The 15521-nt window shown below is 45.8% G+C and overlaps 1 long non-coding RNA gene across 2 annotated transcripts; it reads left to right on the forward strand.

Moving 5' to 3' along the window:
• Positions 1–670: 670 nt before the first annotated feature.
• On the forward strand, positions 671–5226 carry LOC136290096 (uncharacterized). 2 transcript variants are annotated; one of them, XR_010720952.1, is made up of 3 exons: positions 671–863; positions 2240–2394; positions 4450–5226. It is a non-coding gene; the product is annotated as an uncharacterized lncRNA (long non-coding RNA). The 2 variants fall into 2 exon arrangements; XR_010720951.1 differs by lacking the exon at positions 4450–5226 and adding an exon at positions 2499–3188.
• The last annotated feature ends 10295 nt before the right edge of the window (positions 5227–15521 follow it).

The following is a 15521-nucleotide window of genomic DNA, read 5'->3' on the forward strand; positions in this document are numbered from 1 at the left end:
GAGCATCAACAGTCAGACTTTTGCTGCTCTTTTTACCCTACAAAAGGTTTCTAAATGGAGCCAAGGTTTTGGTTAGGGTTACACAACAAACTCTGGCCTGGAATTATTCACCCTGTGTTTTCACCTTGGACAACATCAAGCATTGTGTGAGACTGAGGGTTTTTTCCTTCCCCCAGTGCCACAACACCAAACGTGTAATTCCTAGCACTGCTTTCCTCTCCTGTACCACTGCACACAGCAAGTCCTCAGCCTCCACCACCAATGGCCCTGGCAGAGACTCCCCTGTGGCTCTGGAGGAAGCTGATGGAAAGCTCTTGCTGGGTGAGAAGATGGGGCACACAGGAGTTTTGACAGCAACCAGAGCTACATTTGTGGCTAAACCCAGATGTACTTTGACATTAGCAAAGCCTGCAGCATAGTTCCAGACCAGCATTCCTCACTTCAGAGATGCTTTGGGCCCAGGAAGTGGGAGCTGTGTGAGGGACAGTTATCTGCAGAGGGAAAACCTCATAAAAATGTTTTTAAATTGAAGAAAGGTGGAAGGAAACTTTAATGAGCAAGCCACAGCTGAACTTGCCAGGCTGCCTTTGTCCAGTTCACTCACACCTGAACCTCCAGCTACAATTTCCAGGGCAAACAGACTAAAGATGCAGAGCAGGAGATAGCTCAGGATCCTCTGCCAGTGCTGTCCCTCCCAAAATCTGTCTTTTGAGGAGGTCACAGGTACCCTGCCAGGCTGGATTTCACGTCACCCAACACAGTTTCCTTGATCTGCTTCAGATGGGGACTTGAATTAAACATTCCACGAATGTGCCTTCTTCCCTCCAGTGATGGTGAAAGGATCAAAGCTTCATTGGACACAGGTAAGTGTACCTTCAAGCCAGATGAATCTTCAGGAAAAATACCCTTGGGTTGTCTAGAAAAACAAACAAACAAACAAAGGACAGAGACAAAAGAGCACAGAGAGGGACAGGAGATGTTTAGGAAGGAGAAGTGAGAGGGCACATTTTATTATGGAAGAGGAAAGGCAGTCAGAATGACACTGCAGAGAAAAAGCATCAAAGGAGGAGAGCTTTAAGCTTAGCTCTGCTGCTGTCAGGAAACCTTGAGCCGTGCTGGACAGAGGTGCTGGAGCACTCCAGAGCTCCTGAACAGCATGTCTTGATATTCTCTCTCCGTTATTTCCCTTCAGCTTTGTCCTGCAGCCCTCAGGTGCCTCTGAGTGTGTAAATATTGTAACCAAGGCATGATGCTGCTCCTCATTAACATCTTCCCTGCTGTCCTCACTGTAAAAGTAGCTAGGAAAAGTTTCATATCTGAGACAAACATCACAACTAAGCTATCACCGACCTAACGAAGCTCTGGCTATAACCAAGCACTGATCCTTCACCACCCATGTTCTCAGCAATGGCTCTGGCTCTGTGGTCAGAGACTTCCCTGTCTCTGTGGACAGGACTTCCCTGAATCCCACTCCAGCCAAGCTCAGGGGCTAACCCATTCTGGGGCCGTTCCCAACAGAAAAACACCCTGATGTGGAGACCGGGGGAGCTCAGCAGTGTGGATGCAAGGCACGAAGGATCAGAGCATTGCTCCTGGATTGTTTGGTTCCCATTTCTGTGTGCTTGGCAGACCCAGAGCTACTCATTACCCACCTTCACTGCCTGCCCCACGTCCCCCTTCCTTGGCCAAGTGCTCACAGGAGGCTGTGCCTGCTCCATTTGCTCTGCAGCCTGGTATTTGCAGAGGTTTTCCAGGAGGCAGATGCAATCTCTCTCCTGGCCTCCCAGGAGAGCTCCCAGCTAGCAGATCTCTGGCGAGGCCACAACACAGACCTTTTGCTACCTTCATCTACCCAAACAGAATTTATGAGCAGGGAAAAAGTCAGAGACCACCTTATTCTTTAGCCTGAGGTCACAGGAGTCCTGGTTTCTTGCAGCTTGGTCAGATGAGAGTGAAAATTCGGCAGGCTCGCAGCTAACGGGGTTTTGCCACAACCTTAAAACAGAAAAAGAAGGAGGAAAAGAAAAGCTGGATTGTTATTGTTGGGGGGGGGAGGGGGAAAACAACTTTCTGTCATTTTGACAAGGTCACATGATGGAGGCCCCCTAAAAAACGTTTGCAAAGTTTCAGCGAGCAAAGCTTCCAAGTGATGAAGCCATAGCAACCCCTGCCAGAGACCGAAGGGGATGATCAATGTTTGCAATTAAAATCTCCTTTGTTTCGTGCTATTCACACACAGCAACCCTCACATTTTGGCCATCGGAGCATACTCCAGGAGACGTTGAGCCCGGGCTTTGTTCTGTGTCCTGCTCATTCTCTTCAGGCAGGAAACAAGAGCCCATCCCAGGCAGACAATTGTCTGAACCCTGCCTGCTTTTGTTCGCAGCAACAGCGGTGAGCACAAGGTCCCCCCCTCTCCTTTATTTTTTTTAATTCCCCACAATACATCCTTCAAAACGAAATTAGCAATACTCCATCTACTCTAATTGTGTTTTCAGGGGCACAACAATGAGGGCGCAGGGAGAGAACAATGCGGCGGCTCGTTATTAAAGGAAAAAAAATTAAAATCTTTACAGAGATGATACTTAGGTTGGACAACCAAAAAGAAAAAAAAAAAGAAAAAAAAAAAAAGAAAAAAGGGAGTTTGAGTACATTTTTATTTCTCTGCCTTTCTTTCGTAACAGCTTTTGCCTAGTAACAGGTTGCTTTGATTTAAACTCAAGCAAACAAGGAGCTGGTTTTCCCAGAGTTTCTCCTGAGAAACTGCACCAGACAGAGCCCCTCAGCTTGGGGCAGAGCTGCCCCACTTGGCTCCAGGATGGGGCAACTAAAATCACTGAATCTTCATATGATGAAGATCCCACATCCCAGGGGAAGGACCTTCAGCGCTGCAGAACAACCCTCTGTCAACTTGAACCTAAAGGTCTGGTAGAAATGTAAAGCTATTATCACCTAGCAAATACATCATCCTCCTGAAAGAGAGTAAAAGGAAAAGAGAGTCTGGGGAATTAGGGAAAAATCAGCCTGGCTTCAGTGCTCAGAAAAATCTTGGGAGTGAAGAGTCAAGCAATCTGTCTCTTAGCACCTAGAGAATGGTAAGGGGATAAGTAGCATCCGGCCTCAATTTCCAAGGAACAAATCACATCCAACCAACCTAATTTCCTCCTATGACGGTGTAATGACCCCCGTGGGTCAGGGGAGCAGCAGCAGATGTGAGACAGCTTAACCTCAGCAAAGCTCTTGACATGCTCACGCAACATCCTCTCTACCAATGAATGCCTTGGCTGCTTGATCACCCCAAACTGGCAATTGGTGTGACCAAAAATTATTTGGGGCAGTTGGCAAAGGTCCATTTGGGCCTCCCTCTCTACCACATTTCATCTTGCTGTGTCAAATCTTTTGGGGAGCTGCCAAGGGGGAGCAGGAAGAGGACAAGAAAGAGAGAAAGAGTTGGAGACCTGACTGGAGTCTGGAGCACAGCCAGCATGAGGAAAGGAGGTTGGAGCTGATGACCCCAACTGCTCCTTCCCAATCTTAACCACCCTGTGGTTCCCTGGAGGACATGAGAGCCACCACCTCTGTCTTGGGTTGCAAAATGTAACCAAAAATGTGTATTCTATTTGCCATCTGTTGAAACTGGTTGGGGAGGTGTTTTCTTTAGCTCTTGTATAACCCGTTCCTCATAACTCAGGTGGTGAAGGGGTGGGTGTCATCTGTTAATGGGCTAGCTGTTTAAACCAGGTGGGGCAGTGTTCTTATCTCTTCCATGATCCATCCTCCCTTCTGGGGATATCTGCTGTTCATGGGCCATCAAGGCTCACTGCATGACTGATACAATTCCATCATCCCACTGGGAGATGCTCCAACTAGGGGGAGGAGCCCAGCATTTCCACCTGGATGAAAGCTGATATTTGGAGCTCCAGCACAGCCTGTCTGCACTGGATTCCCAGAGGAAAACCAGGCCTATCTCACCACCACTCGACCCTTCTACAGGATCATCTCTACTCCAACAGAACCACATCTGTTAGTGCAGGAAGATTTATTTGGGCTGCTCCCAACACCCTGACCAACAGGGCATCAGGTTGTATTCTGACTCTGTCAGGGCTTCTAGGATTTTTGTTGGTTTGTTTGCTTGCTTGGTTTTTTGTACTACTACATTTGTATTCTTAATATTCCTAGTAAGGAACTGTCATTCCTACTCCCATATCTTTGCCTGAAAGCACCCTAATTGCAAAATAATAATAATTTGGAGGGAGGGGGTTTACATTCTCCATTCCAAGGGAAGCTCCTTGGGAAAACCAAGACAGCCTCAAACCGGTGGTCAGAAGAACCAACCATTCAATGATCATTTCCCCATAGTGCTGGTGGTGAGATGCAAATGCTCAGGGGAGTCTCCAAACCATCAAAAACACCCCCAAACCATGCTTACGTCTCTCCTGACACCTGCAGGTCTTTCTGTTGAAGTGATGAGATGGATCTGCAGACATTGGCTATGATACAATCTTTTGATGGGAGGCAGAACTGATCCTGACTTTCTGCTTGGAAGGAAAACTCAAATAATCCACCAAAAATGCAATGCAGTCTTCTGAAAGCTTCTCCAATCCCACACACTGGTTCTGGGACTGATGGAAAAACATCATTGCTGGATTGGAAATTTTTAAACAAAAGTGGGGCAAAGAAAATATTTCACATCTGGCTCTGAGACACATTTAAAAATAAACTTTGAACCCCCAGACATGGAGATTGAAGTAAAATACCAACTCCCTTTCCTCCTGCACTCAAATTGGGAGATATTGATGGCTTAAAGACCTTGTCTTAATTTTCTCCATGACTAATCTATTCAGTTTTCACTTAAGGAACCCTCTGTGGTATAATGAGACAGCTGTTGCCTTCTATCCCTCCCCCAACTCCCCCAGCTAGGAAATTAAATTTAAAACCACTGCTTTAAATAGGCCTGGCACTGTTTCATCTCTTCTTGAGCTGCTCTGGGAGCTTCTTATCCATAAGTGCAGGTGTCAGGTCAATCAAAATTCACCCAGCTCTTCAGGTCTGCCCAAGTCAGTGATTTGTAAGGAAATGGAGAGATAAAACTTATAGATCTCACCCCTGTGGGTTGAGTTGGGTTTATTGATTGTTTATTTGTTTGTTTCTAAGTGGTAGATGGGTTTGCTTTGGGGTTTTAAGGTGAATTATAGGATTCTAGACTGAGTTGTATCAGAATGGAGATAAGGAAGGAATTTTTTTTCATGATGAGGGATCCTAAAGGTCATCTAACTCTAACTCCCTGCCATGGGCAAGCTTCCACTATCCCAGGTTGCTCCAGGCCCCATCTAGTTTGTCCCTGAACATTTCCAGGGCTGGAACAGCCCCAGCTGGGAGTCATGAAATTGCCTCTGTTTGGTTACTCCAAACTGCTGTGGACTAAAACCTGGTGTCTGTTGTTGGCCTTCACAGTGAGATCTGCTGGCTCAGGGTGAACACTCAGTGTCCCAGGGTCACCAGAGAGGGTGGCAGAGCCGTCCTCACCCTGCAGGTTTGGAGATCTGGTCTCACAAAAGCACTTCAGACAAAGGTGTCTTGGCAGTTGCTCCCCTAATGACTCTGAAATTAGCAGCGGCAGAGAGAAAATGAGAGGCATTTTAATGGAACATGGGGAAGAAGTTCCTCTGCTTCTCGCTTCTATGCTCAGATTGGGAGAAAATCACATGGACAATAACAGAGTTTCTGCAGACTTCCCTTTTATGTGAACAACGTGGTTTAGACTCTCACCTGAGCCCCCCTTTCATGCTGCTCCCCTCTCCTGCTCGTGCATTTCCCTTTTCTCACTCACTTTTAACTCCCTTTGATCTTTCTGCAGTGTCTTGTAGCCTGTTTCGACTCAGTCTTCAGCTTAAGCCAAATCAGCTCCGTTAAGAGAAATCTTGCTTAAAGGAAAGGAATACAGAGCACAAGGGACTGTCAGTGACACAGCCTATCCCTAAATTTCTGAGGGGCTGGTTGGAGAGTTTCTGGGTCAAGGAGCCATCCCTTTTCTGTACATATTTAACACCCATTTATGTCCCATGTTTACCTATCCTTACCCTAAGAAGTTCAGAGCATCTTCTACAAAGTTCCTCACCCATCAGATTCTCCCAGTAACTCTGGCAACACCAGGGGCTGCTTCAGGCAGCTGGAAAATCAACTCTCCCAGAATAAAACATCACGGAAAAAAACCAAAAATAGGCTTTTCACTGGCTTTTTTTGAGCTCTCATTTGACTATATTATACCAAGAAGGGACCCAGTCAGCCCAGCAGAGGCCCCAGATCCGTGGACAGCTGTATTCCAAAAATTACCCAGATACTTCATTGGGTATTTTATGCCATAGCTTTACTGACCAAGTCCTTCCTTATACCATATCCTTGTGGCATTTCCTTATGGCACACGGAAAGAACTGGTGAACATGACAGAACATCTGGCATTGCAATCATATAAATCACTGCAGCCACAACTTACCTGGAAGGTCACCACATCTGTAGGAGGACACAGGGGAGGTTTTGTGGGGAAAAATAAGAAGGATTAACTTCCTGAGAAATGTCTTCTGCAAATAAAGCCAATGAAATTACACTTTGGTATATTGGAAAGGGGGGGGGGAGGGGCAGAGACAAGAGGATGCACGTAAAATGAGAGAGGTAGGCTGAGAATGGCTCTCTCTGTCTCAGAAGACAGGAATGAGACAGATATTCAATGCAAAGGAAATCTCTTGTCTTCCAAAGTGTAATTAGGCTGAGGGACTCATTTCCATAAGATGTCAATGAGGCCAGGAACTCAGCCAGACACGAGGATGGCTCGGACATTTATGAGGATAACCTGAACATCTGAAGTTGTAACAGCCGATGTAAAATAAAAAAACTCACAGGGGGAATCTAACATCCTATGCTTCAGACTTTAAATTAATCTCTTAGTTATTAGGAGGATATCTTGCTATGGGGGAACAAATTATTTTCCCTCTGTCTTGGAGTGTACCAACACTTTACTTTGAATCTTCTGCCAATGACCTCAGCCAGGAGCAGTGTCTTGCTTTGACAGCCCAGATCCCTGGGTGCTGGGAGAACTCCTGTGTGACAGGGGAGAAGATATCCCTTAATTATGTGTATTTGTTGATCTAGCTTAGATGCCAAAGTGAGAGCAGAAGGCAAACTCTGCACAGGAAGGCAAAATCTTGCTGGTCCCAACTCATGTTTTTTGTACCCTTGGTTCTTCACCCTGCATTCTCTGTGAGGGCCAGAGCAGCAGGGATGGATCTGTGCCCTCAGCCCATGAGGAACACATCACTTCACCTTGGTTATCCTGTTGTATCCCCCACTCTGGACAACCAGGAGCCCTCACTCCCTCAGTCCACAAGGAAACACCAACCCTCTTTACCTTTATTCTGCTTCTGCATTGCCATCCCCTGTGCTCCATTTCCAATTTTAAAGGTTTATGGCTGGAGATGGAGCATTTGTGGTGTGGACTCTGTGGATAAATCAGACAGAGAGTTTGCAGTAAACACAGGGATTTTACAGGCCAGGAATTTGGAGGCCAGTGGGTCCCATCAGGAAAATCTGTGCCGTGGTGTGGAAATCAGCCTCATCATTAAAATGTGTCAATCAATTCACTCTTTCCAGCCTGGAGCAAGTCTTTTACCCTGTGATTGAGGTGGGTTGGTCTGTGACATCCCTTCCTTGGCAGGAGGGAGTAGGAATGTTCGTGGGCTGGGGTTTGCTGCTGTTCCTCGGGTGATTTTGAATAGCAAAATATCCCCTGGGATGAGAGAGATCCATGGTGAGGCTGCTGTAGGTCCAAACATCTCCCACTCCATCACGCCTTGGGATTTAATCTCCCACATTTCCTCTGTCCAAGCTTGTGAGAAATGGATTTTCAGAGGATTCTCAAAGCCTGGCTGAAAGCTCACATAGTCTTGTACATCTGTATGCAAACTCTGAGATAAGGTGTGCTGACTCAGAAAGGCCCTGGAACGGAGAAGACATTGTTGAGGAGAAATTGGACTGGAAACAAGTTTCAAACCATGGCTTTGCAAACAGACCAGGTATTTTGGAAAATCAGAACTGTGAAAGATCCATTGTAACAAGACCACGTGAAGTAAAATAATAGGTGATTGGTGTTAGAAGTATTGGCAGCATTGTGTGGCAAAAGCTAATAGGCTGAAAAACCTATACAACAGTAATAAATGTTATAAAATATTAATAACATTTATTTCTTTGTATTCTAACAAAGAAATAAGTTAGCTTCTGCTGAAATAGTGTTGAGTTTTACATCTCTTTTGTCTCACCCTTCTCCGAGATTGATAATGGAATAAAACCTTTTAAAAACACCTCTCAGTTGCCCCATCTCTGTAAAACTGGATTTTTCCAACACAAGCTCTCTCTCCCCTTCATGTCCCTGAGAGCCCTTACAGCACCAAGGAGCAATTTTTGATGAACTGCCCATTTCTCAGTGGAAAAGGCCAGGAGTCCACATCTTTGGTTGGATGATGGGAATCTTTAGATGTATTCCAGCTACAGAAAAATGAAAATGCCCTTTAGATCAGGGTAACTAATCCTGCTTATGCTGTAAAGCCCTGGATGAACAGTCGATTCTACTTTCTTGTCAGATCCTAATCTGACACGCTGATAATGAAGAAAGGGAGGAGAAATCACAGGGAGGAAACCAGGAAGAAAGCTGTGTCATCGGGGAGGGGTGGGGGATTTGCAGGTCAGGAGGGGAAGGGGAAGGGGGAAAGGGAGGGAGCATGGACAAGCTTTAAAATTAAATTGAATATTAGGAGATGGAAAATCTAATGGAGACAGGCTGCCCTGAAAGCGATACAGGCTGGAGATGGGGAGAGACAAAGGATGACAGCGGATCAGTTTAAGCATGAAAGAATAGAAAGGAAAAGAATAATAATGTTGGCTTGTAAGGCTTAAATCAGATTATAGTTCCCTCCAGTGAATTAACTCTCCCCTAATGTAGTGCAGGGGGCTTTGCTGAGCTGGTGAGATCCCCCTGTTGGGTGGCACTGGGACATTAAACTGAGATATGTGTGTGTCTCATTATAACCCTGGCAGTGTTAAATCTCCCAGAGGGCAGCCATGCATGAGGCATGCTCTGGGTATTCCTGTGGGGCCGGGGGGAGATGTCAGAGGTGTTTGGGGTTTGGAGGAGGCCACGCAGTGAAATGGATACCTGTGTTTGTGTGAGGCTGTGACATTGAATTTCGCTGTGTGTTTGTGTCAGCCAGAGTCACCCTAAAATCCCCAGGCTGTCTCCTCAGGATGGGGCTGACAAGGAGCCACCTGAAGCTGGGGGTCAGAAGGTGTCCAGAAGCTGCTGCCCATCCCCAGCAGGTGTGATTACCCAGCACTGGATGGGGGAGGCAGCTGGAGACCAGGAGGAGGGTGTGGGATCTCACACTTTTGGTGCTCCTCTGTGGACTGAGACAAGCTGGAGATGTTGTGGGGGCATTGGGCAATCCAGCTAACAGCAACATTCTCCTCTGTGGAGATTTGGCTGGGGAAGAGGAGCCTGGATAGGAGAAAAAATTATTTATTTTTTCTCAACCATATTCATGAGTGTCAGAGCCAGCAGCGCCCAGCCTTTATGTTGTTGTTTCTCCAGCTGTCTAGGATCTCAGATCAGGATGACAGTGGGATGAAGTCCAGCTCAATAGGCAGCCTTCCCTCTCTCCCTCCTGCCAAATCTTCTCGTTTGTTTTCTTGTGGCTGTAGCCTGTTAATCCTGCCCAAGCAGGATTAGCTTGATTTGAGATTATCAATGCAAACACCTGAGCTCTCCCAGTGGTTATTTGTTACAGGGGGACATGTAGAAGCTTTCATCTTCATGAGACCTTCTAGGATCCCTCTCCTCAGTGCTCCCAGACCATCAGGTGTGAATGGAAAACTTTTAATCAAAGAGGAAAAGAGGGGAGGGAGTCATGAGACTCAAAGAAGGACAAATGCAGGGGTGCTTGAAGAGCTGGAATGACCTCTCCATGAGGAGCAAGAGTACAATCTAGGATGCTGCAGAGATGACTAGGAAGGCATGAGATAGAATACATGAAACCAAGAGTGTCAAGGAAAGGATGAGTGGATAATGGTTGCTCATGGACTTTTCCAGAGCAGGAACTTGAGGGTCCCAGAGAAAGTGCAATCAAGCTGTGGAGTTTCTTGCCACGGGTATATAGTCGGTGCTCAAAGTTAACGAGGGTTCAGGGAAGAGCAGAGGAGTTCAAAGAAAAATGCAGACAGTGTTATTAAATTCAGGGAGAACTTATGGAAGTCCCTGAGTCTCAAATGGCTGGAGGCAGGGAAAGTACCAGGGAGAAAACTCAACAAACCCTGGACTTGTCCTTATGCATTATTCATATGCCTGTAGCTGCTTTTGGAGAGAGCCAGTCGGGAGGAACAACCTGTGGAGCTGCTCTGCCATGGGCAGAGGCACCTTCCACCATCCCAGGTTGCTCCAAACCCATCCAGCCTGGCCTTGGACACTTCCAGGGATCCAGGGGCAGCCACAGCTTCTCTGGGCACCTTGTGCCAGGCCCTCACCACCCTCACGGGAAAGAATTTCTTCCTAAAATCCAAATCTAAATCTCTCCTCTTTTAGTTAAAAAACCATTCTCCTTTATCCTATCACTACCTGCTCACATAAAAAGTCTCCCTCCCTCTTTTTGATAAGCCTCCTTTAAGTACTGAAAGGATAAACCTTGGATGTCTGAAAAGAGTTTCAATCACAGTTTTTCTTTCTTAGATCAAGCCTGACTAAGCGTGAGTGGTGTGACAGCGCTTGAAACCAGAGCAAGGCTTGGCTTTTCCCCACGGTAACACAGATCTTGGATGGCAAAGATGTGACTCTTGAAGTGGGGTTTTTTTGTGCCTTCTTTGTGGCCCTTGTCTCCTCTGTATTCCGAACACAAAGCATTCCCCTGCGCTTCAGATAAGGGCAGGCCCATCCATACGTGTTGTGATGGTGACACACCCAATCCAAATTCCTTCAGCAGCTGCTGGACAGAATGCCCGAGAAAGGCATTGTCCTCTGCAGCAGCCCCGGGTTAATTAACCCTGCATTCGTGCTTATGTGGAGTGCTTTGTTCCACCAGCCTGAGGCTCAGGCCTGTAGGATTGATTCTCTCTGGTCATTTCCTCCCAGATCCCTCTGTCTGCTGGGAAAGGTGATAAACGACTCCCTGCCAACCACTCTCTCTGCATCTCTGCAGCACCTTGTGGAAAAGTTATCACTGGAGGAGCTGCAGATGATGCTGAACTTCAATTAGGCCTCAAATTAGTTGTGCAGGGTGACATTTTCCAATCATGCAACATTAGCATCCTCCCTAATTATGAAAATGTAAAGCTAACTTCTGTTTCATAATAAATTAGGCTTGTGCTCTCTATCTAAAACACACAAGCCCTCACACAGCACAGTCTCCAGCGGGTCTTCCCCTCCTGTTTTGCTGATGCTCAGGGGCAGACTGAACCACGGTGACCTCCCAGTCCTCTAGAGGTCAGGAATTGCGCCTGGTCAGTGGGCAGGGGAAGAGAAATCAGCATAAAAAGTGGAAAAAGACGCTGAAGGTATGGGGCTTTATCAGTGCTGGGCACAACCTTGGGTGTTCTCACACCAAAACCAGCATCTTTCTTCAAGGAGTAGGGAGAAGGGGCAGGAAGAAAAATCCTGCCCTCTCCCTTCTCCGCTGAGATTTTGCACCTCAGGTTTGCTCAGCCCAGTTGTCCAACCCTGAGAGAGGTATTGGAGCCTTCCTTCCATCACAGGGCTGGCAAATCCATATGGGAGCAAGATGGCACATATGCTACCACATGCCTGATCCTATTTATTCCCAACAAAACCAGGCAGCAGAGAACGCAGGTGAAAGGACATAAGAGAAAAAAGAAAAAAATCAGCAACCAGCGTGAGCTTTTGTACCAGAGAACAGTTTGTGTAAACACCGCAACTACTGAAGAATAGGGGGGAAAAAAAGTCAGATATTTTTTGTACAGACAGAAGAATTAGAAGAAAGGTCTTTTTGGAGCATTTCCACAATGTTTGGGGAGTGTATCTCAAATAGAGACCACTTAGAGCTGCCTCATTTTGGTTTGTGCTGGAAAAGGGATCAGGAACTAGCTGGCTCTTGCCAGAGAAGTTTTGCAGCACTGCTGTGTGTTTCCTGGAGACCAGCAGACGTTGTTGAAAGTAAGTGAAGTCACCTTTGTGCGGGGTCTAGGCCACAGACCTTTCACCCCTCCACGCATCCCAAGCTATCCTGTGTCACTAAAAATAATGGGGCCTCTACAAACAAGCCTGAAAAACTGCTGGATTTTCAGCCTGGCTGAGTTTTAGTAGGTTCAAGTAATGCTAAAGATGCCTGAAAAACAAAGCAGCCAATTATTGTATCTCTGCATCAGAAGGAACAGGGAGCTGCAGAGAGTGGCTGACAGGCAGCTAAATAATGCACTAACGAGCAGGATGGCTGGAATCTGTCACAGCACTAATGAAGGTCAGGAGAAGACACCTGCATATTTTAAGGAGTGAGATGTGTGCCTCTGAAGATGCCCAGATGTGACATTTAAAGACAAAGATCATAAACTAAGTGCAATCACTGCTGAGATCTGGAGCCAGGGATTGCACAGGATACATGGATAAAAGAATTAAAAACAGTTTAAGAGCTGGAAGTGGAGAAGGCTTGGAGCCTGTGGGGAAGCTGGAGAACCAGTAGCTTCTGGAGTGAAATTAATCCAAGGGAGAAACTGATTCTGCTGTGTAGAAGCCCCCACAATGTGGATGAAATTTTCCAAAAACTGGATAACGAGAGAGAGCACTCAGCCTGCCATGCAGGGAAAGGGGAGCAACTGAACCAGAGAAGGGGATTTGCAGTATCCTTTTCTACAGAGTAACCTAATTCACCATGAGAACACTGCAGAGGCACTTAAATAGGGCAAGGGAAAGCACTGTGTAAGCAAACTCACTGCAAAGCCCAGGGAATGCTGGAAAGCACAGAGAGTGGGCTGCAAACTGCAGCTCCTCTGCTTTCTGCTGCAGTTTTCATTTGAGGGCTCATTTATTGCTGCAAGAGAAAAAAAAAAAAAAAAAACCAAAAAAAAAAAAACCAACAAACAAACAAACAAACAAACAAAAAACCTACCACAAAACCCCAAAAAACTCCACCTGAAAAATCAGGTTCAGTAATCAGTTAAAAGCTAACCCTCTCCTTTAGGAGCCCGGGATGTGAAAGGGGCAAAGGGGTCCTCTCCAAAACTACCTGCAAAAGTGCTAGGAGTGCTGTTGGGCAAATCCTGTGGTCCTTGTGGTTTTAAGTATCCAATTCTCAGCACAGCCACAGCTCTGAGTGCTCCTTCTCAATCCCACGTGCTACACATAACTAAAAAACACAACAATACAACAATAATGCAATAATAAAGCAAAAAATTATGGGTACTTGATGGAAGATTTGCTTCTTTCAGACATCAGGATATTTCCTCTGCCTGTTCCTTTCCTATGCTCTGAAAAAATCTGATTTTTTTTTTTTTCTGCCACAGTGGGTTTGTTTCCTTTTTATTTTTTTTTCCCTCCAATCAATTCAATTGCTGCAGCGAGCCCAACAAGCATTTTGAATAATGAGTTTGTTTTCGGGGTTGAAGGGTTTTGCTTGCTCATCCTGGCTTTGGAGAGAGCTGCCTTTGTGTTTGCAATGCCAAAAGGGAGCCGGGGCTGCAAAGCACACGAGGAAGGATCAATACTTTAAATGCATTAACACTGGTGAGTTCCAAATGAAGTTAGTGGCTGCTGAGCATCACTGATTTCACAGTAAGTCTCAGTTCAGTTGGTTAATTTTTCTGAAGGATCAATGCCACAGCTGATGGTTACTGAAGTTTCTTCCTTCGCCAGGCACAAGGGGGTTTTGAAATGAGCTCCACAGGGGATCACAAACCAACTCGTCCGTGTAAATAAGAGGAGCATGGGTAATTCTCTTAATCTGTCAAGACCAGCATGGTAAGGACAGGAATCATAAAACCTGAACTAAACCAGCTTCGGATTTTGGATCTAAATTTCACAGTTCCTCTCATTGAACGGGGTCAGTCGCCAGGTCCGACCTCGCCAGAGCTCTTGGGGGAAATGGACTTGAAAGCCACGACTTCCATCCACACAGAATGCAGATTTTGTGCACAACTCTTTCAACATTGGGTCTTTCAGGGTCTTAAACTCTTCAGGCAACCTTATGGAGACACTGCAAACCGATGCCCTTATACCGCCAATAAATTTTATATTGATCTCTTTTTTTTTCACTGGGGCTGCAGTCAAGTCCCCCTCACAGAATTAAGCTGTCCATAGGCAGAGTGCATGATTCCCACTCCAAGAAAGAGTAAAAGGGGATGGAAACATTGGTGGATGGGTACAGGCAACGGTTAAAGAGGAGACTGTATGTCACAAGGAGAAAGAGACCCAAGGTCTGGAGGAAAAGAAGAGGCAACAAAGCAACCAGTGTGGAGAAAATTTGTCTGGTGGGACAGAAACTTGGGGAAACACCAGTGAGGGAAAGGGAGAACAGAAAAATGCATCCCTCTTTAGGGATATTTATGCACATCAGCAAAACAAACCTACCAGTCAAGACCCAAAGAACCCGGGAACTCAGTGTGAGGAGTAGCATTTGGAGCTTTGTGGTAATTAAACTAATCTAGACTATCTGAAGGAGGGTTTAACTCCATTATTCCCAGTTTAGCCAGGAGGGCTCTGTCATAGCTCCACATTTATCATGGATTTGAATCTCAGTCATTTAAAGGACAGGAATGCTCAGCACAGAATTCCAGCTGAATTTAGGGCCCTAAAGACTTAAGTCTTTAGTACCAGTTCTTTTAGGTATCTGATGAACTTTTCATCACAGTTTTCAGACTGAAAGAAAAGGAGATCTACCAAGGAACAGATCTGTGGAAATGTCCGCCCACAGCTGACCTAGATACTAAGCCTTGTCATTGTTCTGATTTGACTTTTTTTGCTTTATTTTTGCTGATTGTCACAACTTCAAGCAGACAAAATTCCTACCTTCACCTGGAGGTGATTGCTACCTTGCTGCAACCTTCATATCTTTTTTTTTTTTCTTTTCTGCCACTGTGGGTATCATTCATATCATTACCCCGTCAAAAGGAATATGGTTCTTTCTTACAAACCTTGTTCTGGATTCCCCAGCCCTGGACGTGCTTCAGGCAAAGTTGGACCAGGCTTGGAGCAACCTGGGATAGTGGAAGTGTCCCTGCTCATGGCAGAACTGGATGATCTCTAAGGTTCCTTCCAACCCAAACCATTCTGTGATTCCATGATTTCCAAATCTAACACATAAAAAAGTTATGGGGCAAACTCCTTCTAAAAAAAAAACCCCCATATTCAAATAGTAACTAAGCTTTCCATTCCTTGCTTGGGTGGAAATGGCATTCCAAACTTTTTTTTTTTGCCCTACTGTATGAAGGCTTGGAACATCTTTGCCTCCTTTTCCAAACAGAACACAAGAATCACAAGTAAT

The sequence above is a fragment of the Chamaea fasciata genome, unplaced genomic scaffold (assembly GCF_029207755.1).
Source record: "Chamaea fasciata isolate MVZ Bird 193981 ecotype frontalis unplaced genomic scaffold, bChaFas1.0.hap1 SCAF_5, whole genome shotgun sequence".
NCBI lineage: Eukaryota > Metazoa > Chordata > Aves > Passeriformes > Sylviidae > Chamaea > Chamaea fasciata.